This window comes from Ochlerotatus camptorhynchus, unplaced genomic scaffold (genome assembly GCF_037179485.1).
Source record: "Ochlerotatus camptorhynchus isolate MF236.1 unplaced genomic scaffold, CSIRO-AGI_Acam_v1.1 ptg000491l, whole genome shotgun sequence".
NCBI lineage: Eukaryota > Metazoa > Arthropoda > Insecta > Diptera > Culicidae > Ochlerotatus > Ochlerotatus camptorhynchus.
In genome coordinates, this window is record NW_027040976.1 from 2503187 (window position 1) to 2529116 (window position 25930).

The 25930-nt window shown below is 39.7% G+C and overlaps 1 protein-coding gene across 1 annotated transcript in view; it reads right to left on the bottom strand.

The window, feature by feature from the left end:
• LOC135712523 (protein yellow-like) overlaps positions 1 to 25499 on the bottom strand; it is a 61066-nt gene extending 35567 nt beyond the window's left edge. The window contains exon 1 of the mRNA XM_065235478.1: positions 25244 to 25499. The gene's annotated coding sequence lies outside the window, so the exon portion shown is untranslated. The remainder of the gene's footprint in view (positions 1 to 25243) is intronic.
• Between the last annotated feature and the right edge of the window lie 431 nt (positions 25500 to 25930).

Consider the following 25930-nt stretch of genomic DNA (forward strand, 5'->3'; position numbering starts at 1 on the left):
TAAAAAAACCGAGAACTTTAAGCAAGCAGCGATATCTTCAAGAAATTTTAGCGAACTAAATTTAGATATTTTTAGATAGTTTAATGATATTCAGTGAAGTTCTGCGTGCTTCAAAGACGATCAGATAGCTTCAGAATAATCATATTAACTTAAGCAAATTTGCAGCGACTTACAAGGAGTTCCGTGGAATTATAGGGTATTCCAAGAATTCTATGATTGATCCTTAAACGTCAGAAGCGTCAGGGAATTATGAATATATATATATCAGAAAATTTGCTGGATTATTAAACAAATTTAGAAAACTTCATGTAAGCATAGATAAGTTCAGAGAAAATAAGCGAGTGTTGATAATGGCTATAATGCTTAAGGAACATTCTCGAAACTTCAATGCATGTTAATTAATTTCAGTAAAGTTGCGGGTTCTTAAAAAATACTGATAAATTCAGGGCAGTCTAGAGAACTTTAAAGAAATTCAGTAATTGTCTAGGCACCAGGAAAGTCTAGACTACTGAAGAAGTTTTAAATAAGTGTCGATAATTTAAGGGAAGTTTTATGAACTTCAGAAAAATCTAGAGAACTTCAGTGAAAATCTTAGAACTTTATTAATTATTTCGTTCGAATTCCATGAAAATTGCGGGAGCACAAAAGTTCCAGCAATTTAGAAAAACTTCGAAAACTTCACAGAAGGACAGTGGTCTTCAGAATCATTAGTTCATAGAAATCGATGGAGCTTAAGATGAGATCCGCGAACTTCAGGAAATTTTATGAACATTAACGAAATGCGGAAGCATTTGAAAGAAGTTTTGTAAGCTCCGAAAGTTAGTGAGGAATTTAAAGCAGTTCCCAGATTTTCAGATAACTTCAGAGATGTTAAAAAGTTGTTTGAGGTCTTCGCATAAGTTCAGAAGTTAGCTGAAGCTTAAACATTTTTAGGACGATTTAATTAAATTCAGCGCAGTACAACAAGCTTCTTGAGAACTGCAAACACTTTAGAGAAGTTTTGAGAATTTCAGATAAGAACAGAGAACTTCATAGCAGTTCCGTCAACATTAGAGAAGTCACATAAATTTTAAAGAAGTTTAGAGAACTTCAGTGAATTGTTAAACCTTTAAACAAGATCCATGATCGTCAAAAACATTGAGCAAACTTTAGGAAGCCCTATAAAGTTCCAGATTTGAGGAGAAGTATTGTGAGCATCAGGCTAGTTTATCAAACTACAAAAGAACTTCAAGACAGTTTCATTAACGTCAGCAAAAAATTGAAAACTTTCAAATGGTTCTGAAGACCTTAAAATGGTCCATTCCATATTCAACGGAGATTTTCTCAAAATCTGAAATTCTCCACAATTAGAAATCAGAAAGATTCTCCGAGTATTCATTGAATTCATTTCAGATTTAATTTTCAATCTCACTCCTTACCTTGGAATTCTACTCACATTGAAAGTCTTCTAAAAATTCATTGACTTTACTCCTCAGAAATTCCTTAGATTTCTTCTCATAATTTGTTTGGAAAACTCTCCTGAATTTATTGTGCGTTTTTTTTTTGAAGATTTTCTGGGGTTATTCTCACATTTAATTGTTATCCTCCTTTTAGTATTTTCAAACAATGTCCAAGAACTTGTGCTCCGGATTCATTTTTTCCCACAAAATTTATGAAATTGTCCTCAGAATGCCCTTGGAATTTTCCGGTGAAGTTCGCAAGAGTTGTGATCCCCAGAAATTCCTAAGATTTTTCATTAAAATTTACTTTTAACTAAACTACTTACTTTTAACTAACTAAGGCTTCACCTGAAATCTAAAATTCATAAGAAACAACCTCGATAGCAGATTGCATTTGATGTTTTTCTGAATGACTTTTTCCCAGAGCTCCCTTGGAATGAGGTCCTTAGAGAAATTATAATAAAATTCCCCGTGTCTTTAAAATTGTGAGTGGAATTTGACTCAAGATTCTTGAAAATTTCTTGAAGTATTATAGCTTTTAAGTCCAGAACTAGTTCAAATTATTTTTTTTTAGTAAATATGCACGTTCCAAAACCCAAAAAAATATTTATAATAATAAAGTTAATCCTTTCTGAAGATTAATCCACTGTGAATCTTTAAAGGTCAAAGTGTGAATGAAAATTACGAAAAAAAATTAAATGGTTGTATTTTAAAATTCATTATTTTCTTTAAAAAAAAAAATTAGCTTTCCAGGTATTTTAAGGAAACAAAAAATTTCCTGAGGATTCCCAGTTTTCCAGATATTTGAAGCTAGTAGACACCGTGACTAATACGGTGGATTTGATTATAAACTTTCTATTGAATCTTTCGCTTTAAAGGTGCATATCGTGTTAATGAGATAATAATTGAATAAGTCTAAAACATCAAACATTTATTTGATGTGCCTACTCTTAGGTCACTTTATAGTCACTATTTTTACAACTATAAGTCACTATTTGGTCACTTTTTTATTCAACATAATCACTAAAATCACTATTTCTGACAGCAGTGATCGCTACCAGCCCTGCATAATAAGGCCCAACTTCTATTAGTCAGCATAAGTGAATTTTGTTGCAATCAATGAAACATGAATTATCGGCTCCGTAAAGCTAACGCGATTGAGCCTTCCAAATAAACGAACAATTTATAAAAAAAAAACTTAAGAAATGTTCCAAAAATTTAAGGAGAATTTTGATAACCTTTAAGAAGTTCCGGAAATTTAAGGGAAGTCCAGAAAACTACAAAGAAGTTCAGAAAACTTTAGAAATATTTCAGGACCCTCATGGATTTCAGAGAATTACAGAGTTTTTTTTTAGATTTTTCCATATATCTCAGCGCTTCAAACAATTGTGAGAACTTCAGGAACTCTCCAAGATCAGAAAACTTCAGGGCGGTTCAATTTACTGCAATGAAATTACAAAACATTCAAAGAAGTTCTGAGAAACTGAACTTTATCAAAGTTCAGGTAGTTTTGGAAAAAAAATTCTAGATCTTCACGGCAGGTCCATGAATATCGGAAAAATGTGTGAACCTTTTAAGAGAAGTTCTGATTACTTCGTGGCAGTTTCATGATCATCAGAAAAATCTCCATCTCAGGGAAATGCAAAAAGGCTTAAAATAAGTTTAGAGATTTTAGGCAATTTCCCTATCCTCAGGAAAGCTCTGAGATCATTGAGCAATACCAAGAAACTTTAGGGCACTTTCATTTACTCCGGAAAAATTGCGAAAAGCTATCAAGAAGCTCAAAGGAATATTGAATAATTTTTAAATTTCAGAAATGATCCTATAATTTCACGAAATGGCGGGGTCATCAGGGAAGTTCCAGTGGTATCAGAAAAAAATGCTGGATCATTAAGGAAGTTCCTAGATCTTCTTTTAAATTTAAAGAACTTCAGGGAGGTACCGAAAACATCAGGGAGGGTTTTAGAACCCTACAAAAAATGTTAGCTGCAAATCATCCTTTTGCAGTTAAAATCAGGCTTATTAAGCTTTCAGCCATCTAAATTGTTTGTTTGTAAATTTTGGGAACTTTAGGGCTATTCCAATAACTTCAGGGAAGCTTCCAAAACGTCAGAAATGTTCAGGCTTTCGGAGAAATTTAAAGCTCCTGTAAAATAAGTTCTGATGAATGAACCCAAGTAACATTGCAAGTTTTATCGAGGTTTTAAAGAACTCTTCAAGGCTAAACCATGGTCTTCAAGAGCGTTATAAAACCAAAATTGTTGCTTGGGAAGTGTACTTACGTGAACTTTGAAGATATTCTTTAAATTCACAGGATATCTTAACAATGTGTTTATTATTTCAATCCAACTTCAGGAAAACAACGGAAACCTTACAGAAGATCCGGGAACTTTAAGGAAGGTCAGAGAACTTCAGTGATATTTATTTATTTTTTGACAACTCATCAAACTTCGCAGAGGTGCAGAGAACTCCAGTTGAGTTTAAGAAAGTTCCGAGATCCTTGGGGAAATTGCAAAAACAAATTTAGTTATGTTCAGTAAACTTCACATCGGTTTCCACTATTGCGGACAGTTTAGCTAAGATCATCGCAGCTCCATTAATTTCAGAAGAATCGAAATAAATTTTGAAAAGCTCCCAGTTTTTCTAGATGTCCAGAGAACTTGATAGAACTTTAGAAAACTTTAGAAAACTTTAGAAAAATTTCTGGAATTTCATTGAATTTCAGAGAACTCAAATGAAGTACAGTACCAAAAATTTCTGGAGAATCTCATGGACTACAGAGAAGTTCCGAGTAAATCAGGAAAGATCGTAGATTTTCATAGTAACTTTATAGTTCTGACTACATCACGACAAAAATTCCAGAAAATTATCGGAATCTTCAGGAAAGATCCATGAACATTTGAATTGAGGAAATACTCCATATTATTTTACTTATGTTTAGAGAAGTTTAATGATTTAAAGTCAAGTTCCGTGAGCATCAAACTTTCTTAAACTTCAGGAAAATTGTAGATCAAAGAACGTAAAAACAGTTGCATGAACTTAAGGGGTTACATATTTCTAATATCGATCAAAAAATAGAGTTTTCATAAATGGTCGAATACGATTCGTATTAAAGATTGTACTCGAAAAAAAAAATGCAACAGACAAAAATGATCACCAAAAATTCGTTTTAAGCCGGATAATTCTGAAACTCTCAGGGAATAAATAAATACATAAAAGCAATGTTTTTGCAAAGTTGGCTTATTCAACCTTCTTTGCTCGGCTAAATGCCCGCATCTTGGACTTAACGCTACCCATCAAATCCTGTGCAACAAATGCGCCATCTTTCTTACACACTTTCATCCACATTTTCTTCATATACTTGTCGTTTTTGAAGACCTTCCCTGTTTTCCGGAGCTTACCCTTCATAATCGCCCAAAATTTTTCTATTGGGTGAAGTTCTGGCGAGTTTTGCGGATTTACCTCCTTTGGCATAAAAACAACATCAGTGGTTTCGTACCACTCCATCACTGGTTTCGCATAATCGCACGATGCCAGATCCGGCCAAAACAGAGTGTCACCTTCGTGGGCCCGGAGAAAGGACAGCAGGCGCTTCTGGAGGTATTCTTCTTTATATATTTGGCCGTTGATGGTGCCGGTTGTTATGTACGGCTTGCTGAATTTACCGCACCCACAGATCGCCTGCCACACTAAGTACTTCTTGGCAAATTTGTCGACCTTCTTCTTCCGGAACTTCTCCGGAACATCCAGGCAGGACTTGCCGACGAAAAACTCGTCGTCCATTACGCATTTCGGCTGCACCAACTACTCACGGAACAGCTTCATGGCGCGGGATTTGGCCACCGTATTCTGTTTATCGGTTCGGTTAGGCGCCTTCCTTACCTTGAAGACATGAACTCCGGCCCGCTTCATTGTTTGCTGAACGAACCAGATGGAAGAATTGACCTTCTTGACCACGTTCCGAATTGAAAGGTTCGGATTGCGCTTGAAGTAATCCCTCACTTGCGTTCACGGTCGTCGGTCGTCTTTGATTTTCTTCCGCTGTCAGCTCGCCGCTGGGTCGTCTGGGTCTCCTTGAACGATTTTACCACACGGAACACGGTCGAACTGTCGATTCCAAACTGTTTCGCGATCAACCTGTCAAGCACTTCTTACTTGGAAGACATCTTGAAAACTACTTGGTAGATTGTGACGAGATTTTGCACATATAAACATTACAAACTAGTTTTATTAAAAATTTTATAAATTTTTACCCATGCAATAAAAAGTTTTACACAAAAGAAAGTGTTGTATTTTTTCGAGTACAATCTTTAGTAAACACGTGTTAGTATTAATATTAGTTAACACGTATTCGTAACTGATGTTCATTGACCGAATTTTGTTCCACGCGCAAACCGAACTGTAAAACTTGCAAAGCGTTTTTCTCGAAACACAGAGTTGATTTACGGGTCCCACGATATCTCAGGACTAGATGGACCAAATTGGCTGAAATTTTGGGTGAATACTCACAAGATGTGTTCCGTGTGCATGAGGAAGTCGTACCGTTCCGATTCAAATTTCGGACACTTTCATTTTTAATGAAATATTACATCCAGTTAGAAACAAAGTAATAATGTTAGATGATCGTGGAGGGCACTAGTCAAAAAAATTTAAAATTTACAAGACATGTGGATCATATTCGACCGAGATAATCAACTTTTAAAAGTGTCCGAAATTCGAGTTTAAGTGTCCGAAATTTGAATCGGCACGGTATTTTGAAATTATTATTTTTAAAAACAAAAATAAAAAAAACTGACGATTTTTAATTTAAACAAAAATAAACATAAAATATTTTTATTTTTTTTTAAATCCACTTTTTAAAAATTGGCCTAAGTCATGTACACGAGACTTGATCAACGAGTCTTCACCCCAAAAATTAGCCGATTTGGTTAAAGCAGTGATGATATATCGTGGGACCCATTTTTTTTTTCAAACCACTAACTTTTAATAAGTATAGCTCAGCAATTTTGTTACCAAATATCTTCAAATTTATTCTGTGAACAGTTGAAAATGTATATTTTGATGTCCTGAAAACAAGTTCAAAACAAAAATTTGAAAAAAAGATCTTAAAACCAAAATCTAGGGAAATTTTCGAAAGTTTTGAAATCTTATGAAAGTTATATAAGCTTCAAGACAGTTCCGAGAATTTCATGGTAAATTTAGAAATATCAAGGGCTGCAGAATCTCTACAAGAGTGCTAAGAACTTAAGGACATTTTGATAACTTCAGGAAAACTGCGAGAACTTAAGAAATCTTTCTAAATATTCTCCTCTTCAGGAATCCATTCGGTTTGGAGGAGTTTTCCCTCATCTTGTCAAAGGCCAGAGAAAGCTCAGCCGGACTGGACAAGGTGGGTTACCCTCTCATGTTCTCATGCGAGAACAGGCCAAATTCTTGGTGCTGCTGAATCAAGAATGGACACAAGACACCTTCCCGGACCAATGGAGGCACAGTCTCACCATCACGATCCCCAAACCAAACTCTCTGGGACACGAAGTCGACAAGTACCGGCCGATTTCGATAACATGCTGCGCATCAAAGATAATGGACAGGATGGTGAACAGGAGACTACTTAGTTTTTTGGAAGAAGGTAATCAACTAGACCACCGCCAACACGGGGCCTCCCTTAGCTCAGTCGGTAAAGGCGCAGCTACAAAGCAAGACCATGCTGGAGGTGACTGGGTTCGATTCCCGGTACGGTCGAGGAATTTTTCGGGTTGGAAAATTTCTCGACTCCCTGGGCATAGAGTATGATTGTACTTGCCACACAATTATAATAATGCAAAAATGGTAGCAGGCATCGAAAGCTCTCAATTAATAACTGTGGAAGTGCATCTAGAACATTACCCAAGCAACACACTTCCATCAAAATAGTTTGCTGCAACTTGACTGTGACTGGAATAAGTTGCAAACAAGTTACCACGACTTTTAAGTGACAAATATGCTGCTGGGGTCTGTTGTGAGCACGCCATAAGCTAATATGCCATATGCAATAAGCTTGAAATGCGAAGAAGAAGAAGAAGACCGCCAACACGCATTCAGACCGGGACACGGGACCAACACCTACTTCGGACAAGCGAGGCCCTTCAGGATGTATTTTCCAAAAACCTTCACGCAGAACTGGTCACTCTAGACCTATCCAAAGCCTACAACCGGACATGGATGCTGGGAGCACTTGCCCAGCTGAAGAAATGGGGACTCAAGGGACGCATACTAAGATTCATCCAGAACCAAACATACCTTTCATGTAACGCTTGAAAATTGCCGATCCTAGACATTCGAGGAGGACACTGGGGTGCCACAGGTCCGTGATCACCCTTACCCTTTTCCTCATTCGGATGAACGGTGTCTTCACGTGGTTACCAGTTGGAATCTTCAATTGTCCTAATGACCAGCTGTCCGCTACTAAGAGTGGATTCAGCCATATCATTCCGATAAAACACCAAGTCCTCAGCACCATCATAGAAGACTCAACACCGTTTCAAAAAACGATCCGAATACTCGGGGTCTGCTTCGACCGACATTTCGCATTTGACACGCACTTCAACGATGTCAAGAACGGATGCAAACAGCGTATCAACCTGCTCAAACTCTGGCCTGAAGACATCCAAATGCCAACCGAGGGACCCCACTGTCATCATCAACTCACGCCTAACCTACGGAATTGAAGCTACGTTCCTTGCCAAGTCCTGATTGATCGAAAAGCTACCACCGAGTCTGTTCGGGTTTATTGGCAGGTATCCCTGCTGCTTGCTGGTTGCATCGAAGGAAGACCACTCCCTTTTTTTAATTTCTTCTCCAAAACTATCTGCCTGCGAGCCACCGGACTTTACGAGAAGACATCATGAGACCACGAGGAAGATTCCCTTCTCACGGAGGCCAACAATTCACTCAAAGAAGCATCCAACCCAACTCTCCCCCCCCCCCCCCACCGTATCCAAGGTTCACTGGGTCGGAGCAAGGGATTGGAACGAGCTGAACGTTCTGACCGACCTCACAATCAAACACCAATTCAGAGCTGGTACCAATCCTTCAGCGGTGGCACAAGCGGTACTCGAACGCCACAACAGGAAATTCGGAACTCGGATGGTTCGATCGCCCTGGGAAAGGTAGGAATCGTGATTTTTGGCCCAAATCTCGCGGAATGCCATAGACTCCCGCATCAGTGCTCCATTTTCTCTGCGGAAGCCGCCTTCATTGCAGCCACCATTCCCGACGACCGACCAATAGCCATCTTCACACCCTTAGATCCAAGCGATACAGGAATACGCGCTGTGTTGTCGTTGTGGAAGGAAACGTAGAAACGACTCATGTAGCCAACTCAAGTATGAAAAAAAATGGGTATCTTAAGTCACCAACGTAGGATGGGCTTGCGATTGAGTGACCAGCAAGACCCCTGCCATTAGGAAGATTAAAGGAGACATCATCAGGTGGGAGGACCCACCATTGATAGCAGGTCATAATATCCCAAATACGTACACATCATACAAACATCTCCCACATCTACAAGGGAGATGGACCATTTCATAGGATCTGCGATCTATGCCGAATTCCACAAACGGTGGAACACATTATCCGCCACTGTTGGAAATACGAAGCTCTACAATATCCCGGGAAGCATCCGCGTTGCTCTTGGAAATGAACCTAGCAGAATTGCATACCTTCTAGCTTTCCTGCGGGAGGCTGGGCTGTTCGATCTTATCTGATCACCTCACTCACCATCACCACCATACCAGACCAAGCGCAATACAGACTATACAGACCAACGCAACGAAAACGAAATTCTATAAAACAACAATAGTACAACGACAGTATTATGACAGCCACCCTATGTCATTAGGGAACCCCTTTCTGGGTTCTCACCCTCTTGCGGGAGGCTGCCTTCCGGGGCCAACAAATTAAAAACTCTGTTTTTGGGGACCCGCTTGCTTTGCAATAATGCTACAAACGAATAATCCAAACAAAACCGAGCTCAGCTGGCATGGGTCCAATAAAGGAAATCCATCCAGCTGAGATGTCCCGACGGCCGCAAGAAATTCTTGCTATACCAAGTGGTAGATTTTGGCTTCTTTTAAGAAGGTTACTAGTGCTGCCGAGGCCGAAGTATCATTCCCGAGCAGATCGCTGATGCCGGAAGTTAGGCAGAGTGACTCCCGAAGATTTTGGAACTCCGGATAGTTGCACAGGATGTGTTCGACGGTGTAGGGTAGGGTAGCCCACAGTGTATGCATCTTCTGCGGAACGGCAGGCCACCGTAGTTATAGTAGAGTGGTTTAGTTGACCCTTTGACTTTGCCGATGAAGGCAGTTCTGTTCTGTTCTGCATGATCCACCGTCTGACGTCCTGTAAGGGTACCTTGTCGGTGAGTCTGGGACCCGATGTCGCGGCTCCGGCAAGGTGATCAGCAGACCTGGCACTCCGCAGTGTCCGGGAATCCATGTGTACACGGTGGGGCGTACTTGATAATCGCCTGGATCCATGGGTGTTTTGGTGCTTATCGAGGTGATCGCTTGGACGACGCTGTGTGAGTCAGTTAATATAAGTATCGGTTTGTTGGCTGGCGCCGTAGCGGCACGGAAGATCGCTGCAACCTCGGCCGAGAAAACCAAGCATTGTGAAGGAAGGCTGCTGCTTTCAGCAATACCGTCTCCAAAAATCCCGATACCTACTCCGTTTATCGATCGGGAGCCGTCGATGTACCGGTGTACGTGGTCGGCATAGTTGGACCCAAGTAACTCGGCAACCGATCTGTGCAGAATCTCGGATGCATTCCCTGCTTTGAAGCGGTTCTTGATCCGATTGTCCAATTGGATTCGTGAAGAGTGCCAACTTTTCTCTCCATGCCAATGGACTTTGGCCACTGGGGGGAGATCGATGTCAGCGGCCGTGCGGAGGACTCTGTTCCCCTCGTCGAGGAGAAAGATCCTATTGTTTCCGGAGGTCTTGGCGGAAAAGGCGGTGGCTTTTGTGGCCATATTTGCGTTTTAGCAGAACCGGAAAGGAAGAAGACCCACTTAGATGCATGCGGCGTCTGCTGGAGTGGATGGTAGGAGACCAGATATGATGTGGATGTAGCTGTTGTAGACTGGTGCTAGGGTTCCAACCAGCTTCTCGGAAGCGATACAAGTAATTTCCGTTCCGTAAAGCAACCTACTGTCGATGATGGCTCGCGCCACCCGGAACCGAACATCGCGGTTGTTGGATCGGTGAGGCCGAGAGATCGTTTTAACGAGGTTGAGTCTACTGCGGCAGTCCTTTTTGACCTGTTGGAAATGCTGGTCGAAGGAGAGCCTTCGGTCGATCAGTACGCCGAGGACGCGAACTGTTTTCCTGTTTGGAATGGCTTGGTCGTGGATCGTAATTGGGGTGCTATTGACTCGGTGCTGAGACGGACATACGTGGCATCGGATGCTCTTCCTGGATGTAAATGCGCCCGGGTAGCCGGTCAAATACCCCGTTCATTGCCACCAGAAACAACGTGACTGTGATAACGGAGCCTTGAGGGACTCCGGTCTTCTCGCTGAAACTTTTCGACCGCCACCAATACACGGAATGACCGATCGGTCAAGAAGATTCGAATGAAATACATCATATGCCCCTTCAAGCCCCAGTTTGTATGTTTTTTCAGGACGGCTATCGTCCACGTCCGGTTGAAAGCCTCGGAGATGTCCAAAGAGATGATTTCAACGTGGTGTTCCTGGACGTGTGGATTTATAATGAGATAATGTAAATTATGGAACACGGTGAGGTGTTTTGTTGGTAAACAGATCAACTGTTATGCGGTAAACAGGCTCGATGTGGTTATTGCATCTAACGGACTTGCCAATAAATTCTCATTTGCCACTCTTGTTGCTGCCATGTTAGGCCCTTGGGCCGAAAACAGGAGCACTAGTGCTAAAACTAGCACACTTTCCCAATGAAAAAGTTTCAGTGACTTCAGTGTCTACCAGCATACGAATGGCAAAGCTTCAATCGGTGTAAAGAGCTTGGATAAATCATTTCCTTATTTCAAAGCCAACAGTTTAGCTTTAGAGATCAAAGTACAGTAACGCCACAGGCTTTGGAGGCAGAAGGAGACTCAGCTGACCTTAAGCGTAAATTATGAAATACACACAGGCAGTAGGTTCGATTTGCAGACTGGTGTAAGATCTTCTAAATTTGAAAGTTTTCTCATTTTCCAAGTGCCCATCATTTGCCACAAAACTTACGAATGCGAATGGTGCAAGGATTGGAATTCCCTCATTCAACAACATCTGTGGCAGTACTTAAAGAACTCATAGTTAAGAGCAGGCAGCAAGTTCCAGTTAGGACGGACACGGTCGTGCATAATAATAAGAAGAAGAAGAATCACCACTGAGTTCTACTGAAGCAGTCAGTTGAGGTAGGCTTGACTGAGAGTGGTTCTCTCTAGCTCGCACCTTGCTACTATCATGGCAGTATCTCCCCATTAAGAAGATTGTCGATGATATCAATCAAAGCCGTGATTACTCCTCTATTATCTCGTTCGCTTCGTTCGTGATGACTGGCTGGCGTTCCGCGCTCGGCTTTGGGTCTACCGATAATGGATTGGTTCAAGAGAAGAGCCTGAGATTGGTATCGCCAATATACGTGAGGGATAATTGATACACTTGGATGGGCGACAAATCAGTTCTGCTTTGGAGCGAAATTAGTTGAACACACTTATGTTGGGAAAATTCCATGCTTCATGGGATTATTGCTCTTGTGTTGCAATAGCAATGCATTGTCGATAGTGGTAATCATTTATGACAGATGGCATCGGAAGTGGATTTCTAATGAGATATGTAAATTATGGAACACGCTGAGGTGTTTTGTTGTGCAATCGGTAAACAGATCAACTGTTATGCGGTAAACAGACTCGATGTGGTTATTGCATCTAACGGACTTGCTAATAAATTCTCAAGGTGAGTCACTCTTGTTGCTGCCATGCTGAGATGAGCTTGAATAGGGCGTAATGTAATCTTACGGTCAGGGTTTGTTGTCAGTTGCTTCCACACGGTCACATACTTGTGGTTCGTTTCTTGATTGTAGTTTTAAAGTGCTAATGCAATGCAACATGCATAGTTTGAACGCATAAGTAGGTGTCATTTTCATAATTTCATTTCTTTCATTGTGGAAAGGCTGGCAATATGGCTCTCTAATTCTTCTAATCTTCCATCCAAATACAATCTTAATTGGCATAATTGTAGGTCAGGGTTGGATTCCTTTCAAAGACAACAGACGAATCAACAGTTGGGGCTTTCCGATAAGAAGTGAGTAAAGACGCGACATACCATGCTGGAGGCTTCTTTGAGCTTGCCATACAATATAACAGTGGTTCAGCTTATAAAGCATTCAACTGTGAAAGTGCTCAAATGACACTCAGTTTGAGAGCAGGTGCAATGTTCTAGTGGCAATGTAAAATTCAATTATAAGAACACATACGCTACCAAATAGAAGAAGGTGATCTAATCGGCTCGATTACTTCAATAATATTTGAATGGGCGTGGATGACCAGACATTCTGAAATGGGTCTCTGTTTTTCCTTGATTTGTTTTCCGTCGATTTCCGTACTGAGTACCAATGCTACTGATGCCAGGAAGACAGAGCTCCCACACCTGGATCCTACGTATCGACCCATCAGCTCATGGACCGGGTTTACTTCCCTTCCGAAGGAAGTCGTGATCAGAGATTTTATGCTTCAGAAAATCCCATCGGCGCAACTGAGATTGAACCCAGGCCCTTTGGGTGAGAGGCAATCACGCTTACCACTACACTGCCAGCGCCGCTGAAATGGGTCTCTGGATCAGCAATAGATCTATCACCTTCAAACTCTCGGATTAAAGCTGCTTTCAATTATTCCTAATATGAACATTACGAACAGATTTCTTACATAATACCACTGCCATTAGTGGAGATTAGATTGAAGGCACAAATACACACCCACACACACCTAGTAATCGAATCAATATGGTGCAAATATATCTGCAATTTACTCGGGAATCTACGCATTATCTTAAGAAATCGCAGTGCGCTAGGACTACCAATTATGACCACTGAATCCGGATATCCGAAAGACCGTTTTATGGTCCCTTGGAAGCTTAATCTAAGGATTTCTTAGTGTAATTTGAGGCTTTCCGGTGATTCTGGATATCCACAACGGCGTTTTATGACTACCGGGTGTGTGAATCCATATGGTGATGAGATATCTCAATTTGACTCAGTATTTTCTAGACACTCACATAGCTCTAGAATCACTTATCGAAAATTACCACTATTCCGGTAAATCCAATCATCTATCCACCGGATAGAACAATCGATGGCATATTCCATTCAATGCACACTGGGGACAAAATCACACTGGGGACTGAAAAATTGTATCAGTTAGGGTTAATAAGGTAAATCATTTGATCTGAGCTCAAGACAATTTGGAGAATCTTGATTATAAAACAAAATAAATCTAAAACGATCCGCAGAAACTTTACGAACACGTCTTTGTAGGTTTTTTTGCTGAGGACATCGTGCAGTTCATGGTTGAGCCAGTAGATCAAATAATCTGAACTCCAAAGCAACTTGGAGGACCTAGAACATCTCATACACCATCAATTAAAACGGAAATGATGTGCATTATAGTCATGGACCTGGGTGCATAAACTTACAAAAATTATAAAAATTTGCCAAAAAATTTTCATTCTGTTAAAAAATGTCAAAATTAAGCGGAAAATATAAACCTCACTGTTTAAAACTTCTTTTGAATTTTCAACATTCTTATATGGTGCACGTCACTTATCCGTAGAAACAGTGAAAACATATTACTCTTTCTCCGAAAATGTATGGTTACGTCACTTTGTCTCCAGCCTTCCAAAACACATTTTTATCACGAAGGGAGTGTTTTCTGGTGTATCTTAGGGTATAGATTATGAATATGAAGAAAAGTGAAAATTGACCATGGTGGCGTTTACGTCACTTTATCATCTCACGGCAGTAAGGGAGTTGTACCGGTTATGACTGACCTGGTACATTATTTCATCTGAGATCAAGGAAAATTTGGTGAACCTTGAGCATCATATAGACATCAAACTGATCATGAGCGATGTACAGAACCTCTTTGAACATGTTTGAGCAAGTTTCGACGCTGAGGACATTGTGCAGGCCTTGGTTGTCTAATGTTCTAAACTACAGAATGCTTTGGATGACCTAGAACGTCACTTGAGCTTCTTATATACATCCAAATAGATCAATAACGATGCGCAGTAACTCCTTGAACATGTTTAGGCTGGTTTCGCCGCTGAGATATTTTGCAGGACATTATCAAAAAGTGATGACCGGGTCATAGAACTTGTTATCAATTTGATATTTTACTTTGCTCGGGATTATGATTACATAGATCGCTACGGAATAGTTTCAAAATTGGTCATACAATTCCGGAGATACGGCCGGAACAAGTTCTTAGTGTTCTTGAGTTCGAAGAGAGGCTGGACGAATACACCTTGAAACAAGATGACAGCGATGAAAACCATCGAAAAGCGGATGACTCCGGTGACCTCATCGAAGAGAGTGACGAAGAAGATGATGACCCCGGTAAACTTAACGAGGAGAGCGATGAAGAAGACATTTGAATGTTCCGTTGGATAAGTACCACAGATGTGTCCCTGTGGCTCGCACAAACACACACACACACACACACACACACACACACACACACACACACACACACACACACACACACACACACACACACACACACACACAAACACACACACACACACACACACACACACACACACACACACACACACACATACACACACACACACACACACACACACACACACACACACACACACACACACACACACACACACACACAAAGAAGAATACATGAACATACAGTAGCACAAGCATATTCATTTCAAATGCTCACTAGCGCCATCTAGCGAGAGAATTCCGGATTGTTCCTTGAACTCCTTATCAACTTTGCCGAAGAAATCATCCGTCTTAAAAGTCAGGATCTTGAGATACAGCAGTACAAACATATTAACTTCAAATGCTCACTAGCGTCACCTAGTGGAGGAATTCCGAATTGTTCTGTCCATCATCCAACAGTCCTTGACTTCCTGATCAACTTTGCCGAAGAAATCATCCGTCTAAATAGTCAAGATCTTGAGATACAGCAGCACAAATATATTCACTTTCAATAATCACTAGCGTCACCTAGCGGAGGAATTTCGAATTATTCTGTCCATCATTCAATAGTCCTTGACCTCCTGATCAACTTTGCGGAAGAAATCATCCGTCTATATAAACGGTATCTTGAGATACAGCATTCAAATCATGCAAAATAGGAGATTTTAGGGCAAAACTGTGAAAAACCCCAACTTACCCTATCGTGCCCAAGATGAAACCCACTCCAATCGATTTCTGAGCCTTTTTTCTATAAGAATGACTATTTTTTAGTCTCTTGTTCCAGCGAGCACCGAAGTTATTGAATTTTAACACATTGTTTCGATTTTGTCCCCAGTGTGCAATGGTCTAGATTTTATGCAATATAGAAAAAATCGCAGATCTCTGAGGCCCCAGGTAGAGTGACAGCTAGTGACCAAGCTGACACAAGATTTTACTAATAATTATTATAACTTTTGCTGGTCAGCTCGGTCAACAGCTTTCACTCTGCCAGTGGCCTAAGTCTACTTTAACCCGTAAAGTACCAGGACGAACGAATTTTTTTCAACAAACTCGTTCTCTGCAATGCCTCATCCGATTTTCAAAAACTTTGGTTTTTATTCAAGGGGAATAGTTGAACTAACTTTTGTCGTAGGTACCGTCCCCTTAGAACCCTCCTCGTTCTTGGAAAATGCAAATATGTCTGTGTTTTTTGTACTTTTTTAACCAGTTTGACCAATTTTTTTTTAATTTTCACGTGAATCGGTTGTCTGGTGCAGCAAATGATATCAGATAGATGAAATATGATTAGTAAGACTGAATTTAGATGGTATCGGTTACTGGAGTCCCGGAAATCGATTCTGTAGGACATAGTAATATCCCAGGCAAAAGTATCTTGTGGCATGTCAAATAGGTAGAATCAAGTGAATGAAGATGATTTGGGATGATTTTGACCAGTTTGGCATCGGTTCCGGAACGCGGATCCGAACGGTTTGTTGGCATATAATTTCATTGAGGTTATGATATCATATTATGCCAAAATGACAAACTGTTCAACATTTGCCCAGTGGATCCGGATATCCGGAAGGGTGAATCAATATGGTTCAGGGATACCTCTACTTTACTTAGGATTCTATGCATTTTCAGACAAATCACAGAGCTTTTGATGTACTTCTCGAGAATTACCACTTTTCCGTGGAATTCATTTTCTGGCCACCTGGTAACAAAATCGATATGTTGACGGTATATTTCCTCTATGCTCAAGATTGTATGTGATTTAGAAACAAATCGTGGATCTCTAGGTCTACTTTCAGGTATTGTCCATTTTCGCAGTGGATTCGAATATCCGGTAGGGTGTGGTCACCGGATCGACTCAATGTGATGTTGACACATTCTATCGCGATGTATCCTTGTTTTTACCTGTCTTTTGGGCAGTTTTTGTACTGTAACTGAAATAAATAAATAGAAGTAACCCTGAAATACTATAGCAGATTTTAAAAGTTCGGTGAATTTCCTATAATAATTGATTGAAAAATCATGATTTGAGTTGCTAAAAAATATGTGGTGAGCTACAATGGTACTTGACAGCATTTTTCACGTCTCATCTTATCTACGCAACAACTACTCACCAACACGTTTTGAGCTACTTAAATCAGAAACTCTTGATCAATTCTTACGGGAAATTTAACGCATTTTTCAAATCTGCAATTCAATTTAGGGGATACATTTATGTTTATCTTCAGTTACTATGCAAACACTGTTAAACAAATTTAAAGCCGTGTTAACCACGTCCGTTGAAATATCTCAACTTTATTCCGGATTCTATTTTTTTTCCTTGATTTGTTTTCCGTCGATCTTGTTTTCCGTGCTGAGTACCAATGCTATTTACCGACGCCAGGGAGGCAGCTCTCACACCTGGACCCTACCTATCGACCCATCAACTCATGAACCGGGGACCAACGGATTTTCTTCGTGATCAGAGATGTTATATGCCCTAGAACATCCCGGTAGCGCCGACTGGGATTGATCCCAGGCCTGCTGGGATGAGATGTTATCACGCTTACCACTACACCACCGGCGCCACTAGATAGATAAAAGCTTGTCCAACGATATGTTTGCTGAAAATACATGGTAATGTCTTTACATGGCCGGGGGATACAAAGAGAAAGTCCACGAATAGAATCTGTCAATGTTACTTAGGACTTAATGCAATGTTCAGCTTGATATATTTTGCAGCTGAGTTTTGTTTTCCTCTGCTCGGGACCTAACAATACTGCGACCAGTAAATTGATCTATTGTAATATCTCCCGTGTCCTTAGTTTAGTGCATGTCGTACTACTCCATCACTATTGAGAAATGATGAAGTATTCGATTTTTTTTACTGTTGCCACTCTTGCATTTATCGCAAGGATCTCACTCTAATTAAAAGGTTCCGCTATTTATACCCTTCGGAGTGTTGAAACACCCTCCAAAGGCGCGCTTCTTTGTCAGTCAGAATTGAATTCCTTAGCAACAAAATTAAGGTATGACACCGATAATGACCATGCATCAGAACCCTAGTCTTAACCACTTCAAACTAGGGAACAACGAATAGAAGATTAGGAATCACATATATGAAGACAACTAACTCATTTTTTTCCTTGTTTCAAGATCATCCTCGGTAGACAAAGCCGAGTCTTGTCACTATCAACAAGGCATAAAAAGTAATAAGGACTAAGATGTGTTCCTTGGATTACTGAAAAATCCTGTTCCCCTAGTTTGAAGTAGTCAGGACTAGGAATCGGTGGTAGATCTTACATCCCGTAACGTACCACGAAATGGTGATCTACCCACGTTACGGGGCAGCTGACAGACAGCTGAGTTAGCCCCCCTGCGCCTATGAGTATAATAGTGTGACAAGTACAATCATATACTCTATGCCCAGGGAAGTCTAATAATTTTCCAACCCGAAAAATTCCACGACCGGACCGGGAATCGTTCGGCATGGCCTTGCTTTGTAGCTGCGCCTTAACCGACTGAGCTAAGAGAGGTCCTAGGCATGCTTGGCATGCACACTTTTGGTCACGAACTGCTCATTTGCTAATAACTTTGCACACAGTTGACGAAACATAATTCTTTTTGAAGCAGTAGATATAATAGATTTTAAGCTTGTTACAGATATGTAACAAAAAGTAGATTTAAATTCTAATAATAAACTGTATTTGTTTTTGCGTTGTTAAAATGAAGTGAGAAATGCTCTCTGCACATCTTGGCCTTTAAGTGTAAACGTTCATTTATGTTGATTCAAATATTAAGATATACCTACTCTTTGCATATCTATAGTAATCTATGATCCTAATCTATCAATTATTTCAAAGAAAAACAAATTACAACAACTTAGTGAAAAATTAATAACAAATGAGCAGTTGGTGTGTAGAACTGTGAATACCAAGCATGGTCCTAGGTTTGTGTAAGATTAATTTAACATCTAGATTCTAGTTTTAGCTTTTAATTCACTACCCAACAAACAATTTTAGTTTCAGACTAGATGTATAAGTTTTTGGCCAATTTTTGGTTGTATAATCTTATCGTTAGCAACATGGCAACATCACAGAAATTTAAATGAATTATTCATACGATGTGGTTCCGAGAGCGGTCAATGTGGTCAATGATCTTTCAAATCTATAGAAAGCCTATTGATGAAAAACCCTGAATGAAGAGCTACGGAATGGCATGTTTTGTTGTAAAAATGCAGGTTTTCCCTGCTACAGATTCCCCGGGGCATTCTGGTGGTTCAGAAAGCACGCTAATGTGGTCAAAATTCACTTCAGATCTATCGAAAGCCTATTGATAAAAAAAATCACAAAGAAAGGACTGTCGTACGGCATGGTTTGGTGGAAAAACGCTATTTTTCCCTGCTACAGGTTCCTTCGATGGCATCCCAGAGGTTCCGAGAGTGATCCATTTGAAGTTTATGGAGAGTTTATTGATGAAAAACCACGAAGAAAGAGCTGTTGCCCTCTATGTTTTGCTGTAAACTTCCAGTTGTTTGCTGCTACAGGTACCCTTGAGCATCCCTGTTGTTCCGAGAGCAGCCAATGTTGTCATTGTTCTATTTAAAGTCCATCGAAAGCATTGGCGTTGCTAGTAAATTTATCTGGAGGGGGCCTAGCGGGGGCCCGTGGCAATTTTTTTTTTAAATTTTGCTTAACTACGGTTAAATAAGAACTTTCAAAGATGCTTTTCAATCAAATTTCGTCAAAGCAACTTTTTTTTTTGGGTCATTTTTTTCAATTTCAATTTGATATTGAGGTTTTTTTTCCTCTGTTCGGGACCACTCCACTGCGACCAGTAATTTGATCTATTGTAGTATATATCGTGTCCTTAGCTTAGTGCATGCCGTATTACTCCATCACTTTTGAGAAATGATGAAGTATTCGATTTTTTTACAGTTGTCATTCTCGCATTTATCGCAAGGATCCAACTCTAATTGAAAGATCCCGCTATTTATACCCTGTCGAGTGTTGAAACACCCTCCAAAGGCGCATATTGAGGCTTACTATTACTTTTATGGTGAAACAATAAATTTACCTATATTTATTTCATAACTACGATTGAGACCTCGATTTGGGGAGCCTTAAAAGCATACTGATTTTGAACAAGCAATTTTAATTTAATTCCTTTTTTAATTAAATCACATAGCGTCCAGTTCTCATAATTTTCAGTAACTCGAACATAAAAAAATTCTTAGATTTAGGTTATTCCATAAATTAGGTAATTCCATGAATTTTGCAACTAGCTTTTTTTTTAGATTTTCAATATTTCATCGTCCGTTCAATCTCAGACATAGCAACCAATCCTAAACTCTAAGGGTTTGAATTTTAAAATTTTCTAAGTTCAGTAAAATCAGGTTTTATCAGGATTCATCAAGTTTTTATGTTACCAAAAATGTCATGATTCAGATATTTGAAGAGAAAGGAAAGTAGTAAAGCATTTATCCAGAATTTTTTTTTATTTGGTGCTTCGGAATAACTAACATTTGGAGTTATATATATATATATAAAAAAACAAGATTTAACTTTAATTCCAATCGAAAGGAATGAACTTGAAACTTCAATAATTATGTCCCGATTTACTTATTGAATATATTTGGGATATCTTTTACATTTTTAATGGAGTTTTGGTTAAAGTCATTCGGTACCAGTTTATTATTTTCGTGTACTGTATACCGGTAAGAGCATTTTCAGGCTTCAAATAAGTGCCATGAAATTAAATAGAGGTTCCCGATCAATTATGTGTTTCCCTGAAGAAAAATAATGTCCCCTTAACTTCCACAAAGCTCCTCAAACTTAAATAAATGTTCCACTTCTACGCAGTTATCAGAACTTTTCCAATTTCCTTGTTTCTACGACTTTATTTTTATATCTATGAAGTTTCCAATATTTATAATAAGTATCCTGAATTTCTACGATGTTTCTCAGAATTCCTTGAAGGTTTACGAAGTTCCCAGAAGTTAAAGAAAAATCCCTGGGCTCATTGCTAATTTGTATTACCACAAGACGTCTTATTATGCCATCGATTAAATATTGATATAATAAACTTCTCAAATCGTTTCTTCTAGTCCAGAACATAAGAAAAGTAGTCAACATAAAGAACTTGTTTGTTTGTGGTCCAATTTGATGAATCGCTGTTAAATAGTAACATCGAACTTGACAAGCTTAACAAAATACTGGTGAGTCAAAAAACACCGAAAATTCTGGGGAGGGGTGCTAGATAACTCTAGAGGGGGCTTGGCCCCCTTGGCACCCCCATTAGCTACGCCAATGAATCGAAAGCCTTTTATTGAAAACCCACGAAGAAAGAGCTGTCGCAAGACATGTTTTGGTGTTACAATGCAATTGTTCCCTGCTAAAGGTTCTCTCGGGGGCATTCCGGTGGTTCCGAGTGCGGCCTATGTGGTCAATGTTCAATTTAAAGCCTATCGAAAGCCTATTCATGAAAAAACCATTATGAAAGAGCCCAAGTAACAATTAAGGTTCTATGAGGGTTCGGTAGAGCTGTCGCACGGCATGTTTTGGTGTAAAATTGCAGTTGTCCCATGCTACAGGTTCCTCCGAGGGCATCCCGGAGGTTTCAAGAGTGGCGAATGATGCATTGAAAGTCTCTCGAAAGCCTATTGACAAAAAACCATGATGAATGAGCTGTCGCACGGCATGTTTTGAGTGATTAAAAGATCTGACTGCATTCAGAACCCTTTTTCAGATCCGATTCCAGGGAAATGGCCATATTTCGGTTGATTATAGGCCGATTTTAGTTCGTGGCTTAACATTCGGTTTGGAAATGGTTCTTCTTTCTTTGTATTTAGTAAAAAATATCAATTTTAACTGGCATTCTATCTCTGGTATCCGGTGAACATGATTATTTTCGTGGCTACACTATATTAGGTTTGCAGTTGAATGCATTTAGAAGAATTGAAATGGGGCCACACAAATAAAAATTCTTTGATGATGTAAACATCCATGCATGCAAACATTCATTACAGGAAATGTTGCTTAAAAAAATGGATAGTTGCATACCAGTGGCGTTTCCTTAACCTCAATCTACCTGTGCACAAACTCTAAAAACATAAACAATTATCAAAATATTGCTTGCAATGAATAGATATCGAGTTAACTAGAAGATTAAGTGTATTTTTCAACCGATTCGAGTATGAATACGGCATTAAATCTGGTTTTGAAAGTTGGTGCACAGGTAAAAAGTGTGGTTACGGGACGCCACTGTTGCATACAATATATGGAAAAAATCATGACATTTCTCATAAATTTACACGATCTATAATGTAAACTTATATGAATAACATAGTAACACAAATGTACACTACTTTTTTTTTAACTGTGCACATTTGACGAATTTACAACACTCCAAAGTCGACCAAAAACTACAAGGGACAGCCCTATGGGGTTTTACGCAATTGTGACGTACGACTACGTGGTCTTATATAATAAATATTATTTCTTAACTGCAGCAGGAAGTTCTGTTTTGTGTAGGAATAGGAATTTGAGCGGGGTTCTCTCTGTATATACTCTTTTGTATGAGGCGCTTGACATAGATGGTCCACAGCGACTCACGAAGAGCTACTGAATCCGATCAATAGCGGTGCGGCTTTTTTCTCCTTCTATGGATGCTCATTGGGCTGCAGCTCACTGCTTGCAGGCAGCCTTTTGTTGTGTACTGAAGAACACCACCACTCACAACGCGGTGATTGATTAAACACCGTTTGGTGAGACCTGATGGAATTCAACTTTGAAATCTGTGTTAGGGAAATCGCTTTCGCAGGCAATCGGTGATAATTTTAATTATCATAGCAACAGTTGAACATTCGTGCAATTTAGAATAGTGACGTTTTAGAAAATGATAAAATCTTTAATTTTAAAGATGCGTAGAAATATTTCTGATCGATTGGTGATAAAATTATTGAAATTAGTTCAGGGGCAGCTGAGTTATTAACGTTCAAAATCTTTCATAATTTTGTTACATGTTCCATTTTCGGTTTTCACAAAGTGTACCCCCATATATAAATCACAGACGTAGTCTTACGTCAAAATTATCCTATCCTAGTTATTTTGAGTAGCTCCTGTATATGAGCAAGTCAAACGCGACTCGTTTGCCAGTGAATTTGGGGAAATACCTTAAGTCCCCTCACCCATCATCTGAGTACGCATCTAATTAGTATTGTCGCATGAATGGCCCTTCGCTCAATTTCAGCTTCTGTTAAATTTTCACTGATAGATCATCGCACTTAGCGGCGCCAGTGGTGTAGTGGTAAGCGTAATTGCCTCTCACCCCAGCAGGCCTGGGTTCAATCCCAGTCGGCGCCGCCGGGATGTTCTGAGGAATAAAATCTCTGATCACGCCTTCCTTCGGAACGGAAGTAAAGCCGTTTATCCCCGGTTCATGAGTTGATGAGTCGATAGGTAGGGTCCAGGTGTGGAAGCTGCCTCCCTATCATCGGTAGCATTGGTGCTCAGCATAGAAAACAAGATCGACGGAAAACAAATCAAGAAAAAAAAAGATCATCGCACTTATGCTTAATGTTGATATTTGTATAGCATTTTATACCAACTCTGTAATCGTAAACTTCACGTATGAAGTAACACACACTTTGATTGAATGTATCATCTTGCCATTTTTTTAAATGGTGAAACAAATTTAAAAGCATGCATCATTTTTTGTGCTGAATGGACTTTAAAAATTCAAAAACATTTAAAAAATCCATGTCTTTACTACAATTTTAGCTAATTAGGTGCGTCATACTTCAAGACATTTCAGTATCAAGAAGGGTATTACGAAAAAATGTGTTTTACTAAAATCACTGAAACTTCATACAGATATACAACTTCATGTACATCCAGAAAAGTAACAGCTCTTTGCACTTTTTTGGAGAGAAAAAAAAAAATCTAGGTGATATATGTTTGTCCGGTACTGATATACGTCTGTCAAAATTTCACTGAAATTCATTTAACATTTACAATGCCTCCGGTAAAATGTGTAACGGCAAATTGGCAATGTTTGAAATATAATTTTTTAGCAACTTATCATGAAATTTTAAATCTCTGGATACAGAATAAATTCTTAAAATCTGAAATTTCAAGTGGCGTCAACAGATTCGAAATTCGTTGATAAATGGCTGGGCTATGATTTTTCAAACATTGCAAGTTTGCCGTTACACATTTTACCGGAAGCATCCTGTTTGGAGTGTTAATGATCCATACAGGTATGATTCATGAGACTGCGCTTTATCTTAATATAAGTTAATTCAAATGAAAACAATACAAATCATTGAGCAATAATTATCAAATTGAATCTTATACCTGAATCGATACATGTACATGTATATTTCAACAGAACAAAAAATACTTCAACACATAACGATTACCAGAAGCAAACAACTAGAAGCCGGTTCAATTTCGACTCCCTCAAACGGATCAATTAATCACCGTCGAGTATAGAATTTCAATCATACTTAATTTTCCCGAGATGCAGTCGGAAGGATCCCTCTAACCGCAGCACAGAGTTAATAACACTACAATTAATGCGCGATTTTATTAGCAGCCTCACATTTTTCCCACAGTCTCAGTCGAAGGTAGATAACACTCTTGTAACCCGTGAGGTGGCACACGCGTGACATGTTGTTGTTGTTGATTGAATTGTTTTCAAACGCGACTCGACACCGTGGGAACTGCAGGAGGAAGCTGTGATGAATATGCAGATCAGATTTATCTCGTGTTTAGGTAATTGCTCGTTGAAGCTTGAATGAAAGGTTGATGATGAGTCAGGACTGTGCGACTGGTGATGATACTATGCGAAGAACCACGCCCGTTTTCAATTTCCTGTTTATCTCGACCCGGTCAGTCAGCCACCTTCAGAGAATCGAGTGCGTATCATGCTACTCGTTGAAAACATCTTTGCCACTTGAGTGGCTGAGTCCGAAAACTCTCACGCTAATCACCGATAGAAGTTCCAGTTCGCACTCTAGTGTCCCACTCAACAAGAGCCATATCACAGCGTCACTTTACACAAAACTTCAAAAGGCAGGGAAATAGCAGGAAGGAAGTTGATCCACTTACTTATTCGACTCTTGTCCGCATAAAAGAGCCTCTTCTCGAGTTAGTTCTGTACGTCACCACAACAGTCCATCTAAGTTTTGCACTCAATTCACACTGCGTGTGTGTGTCTCTCTTCTAGGAATCTTTCTCCGACCACTCACGTCTTCATGCAAACTAAACACTAAATTTTCACTTGAATTTTTTGGCTGTCAAGTACACTTACGACACACGTACGTAAAACACGGTGAGCTTCTAGCAGGTTGTTGTTATCCCAAGATCGTCCAGTTGTGAACTGAGCGCCATAGGCGGCCGCCAAGGTGTAGATATACAGATAGCACGAAATATTCCCGCGCGTCGCGATGCTCGCACATGGAGCAGTGAGGAAAGCGCGCGCGCGACCCACTACTCATCAAGCTTAGCATGTGCGACGACGCTGATTCAATAAAGGCGATGCTGTTTTTTTCTTCTGTGTGCGTTGTTCTCGTGTTAACAGTCAAAGGGATCGATTTGAGCGGCGACACTGTTTTCTTTTTACTCGATATTTCTGGTGGAAGATGTTAATTGGATGTGTGCAGTATTTGTGCATTGTATCAACACTCGTACACTAGCACATCGTGTGACAAACGTGATTCAGTATTCGATGTGACGGACTCGAAGATTCGAAGCTATCCGGTTAGTTAAATATATCCATTTCAATTTGTTGTTGAG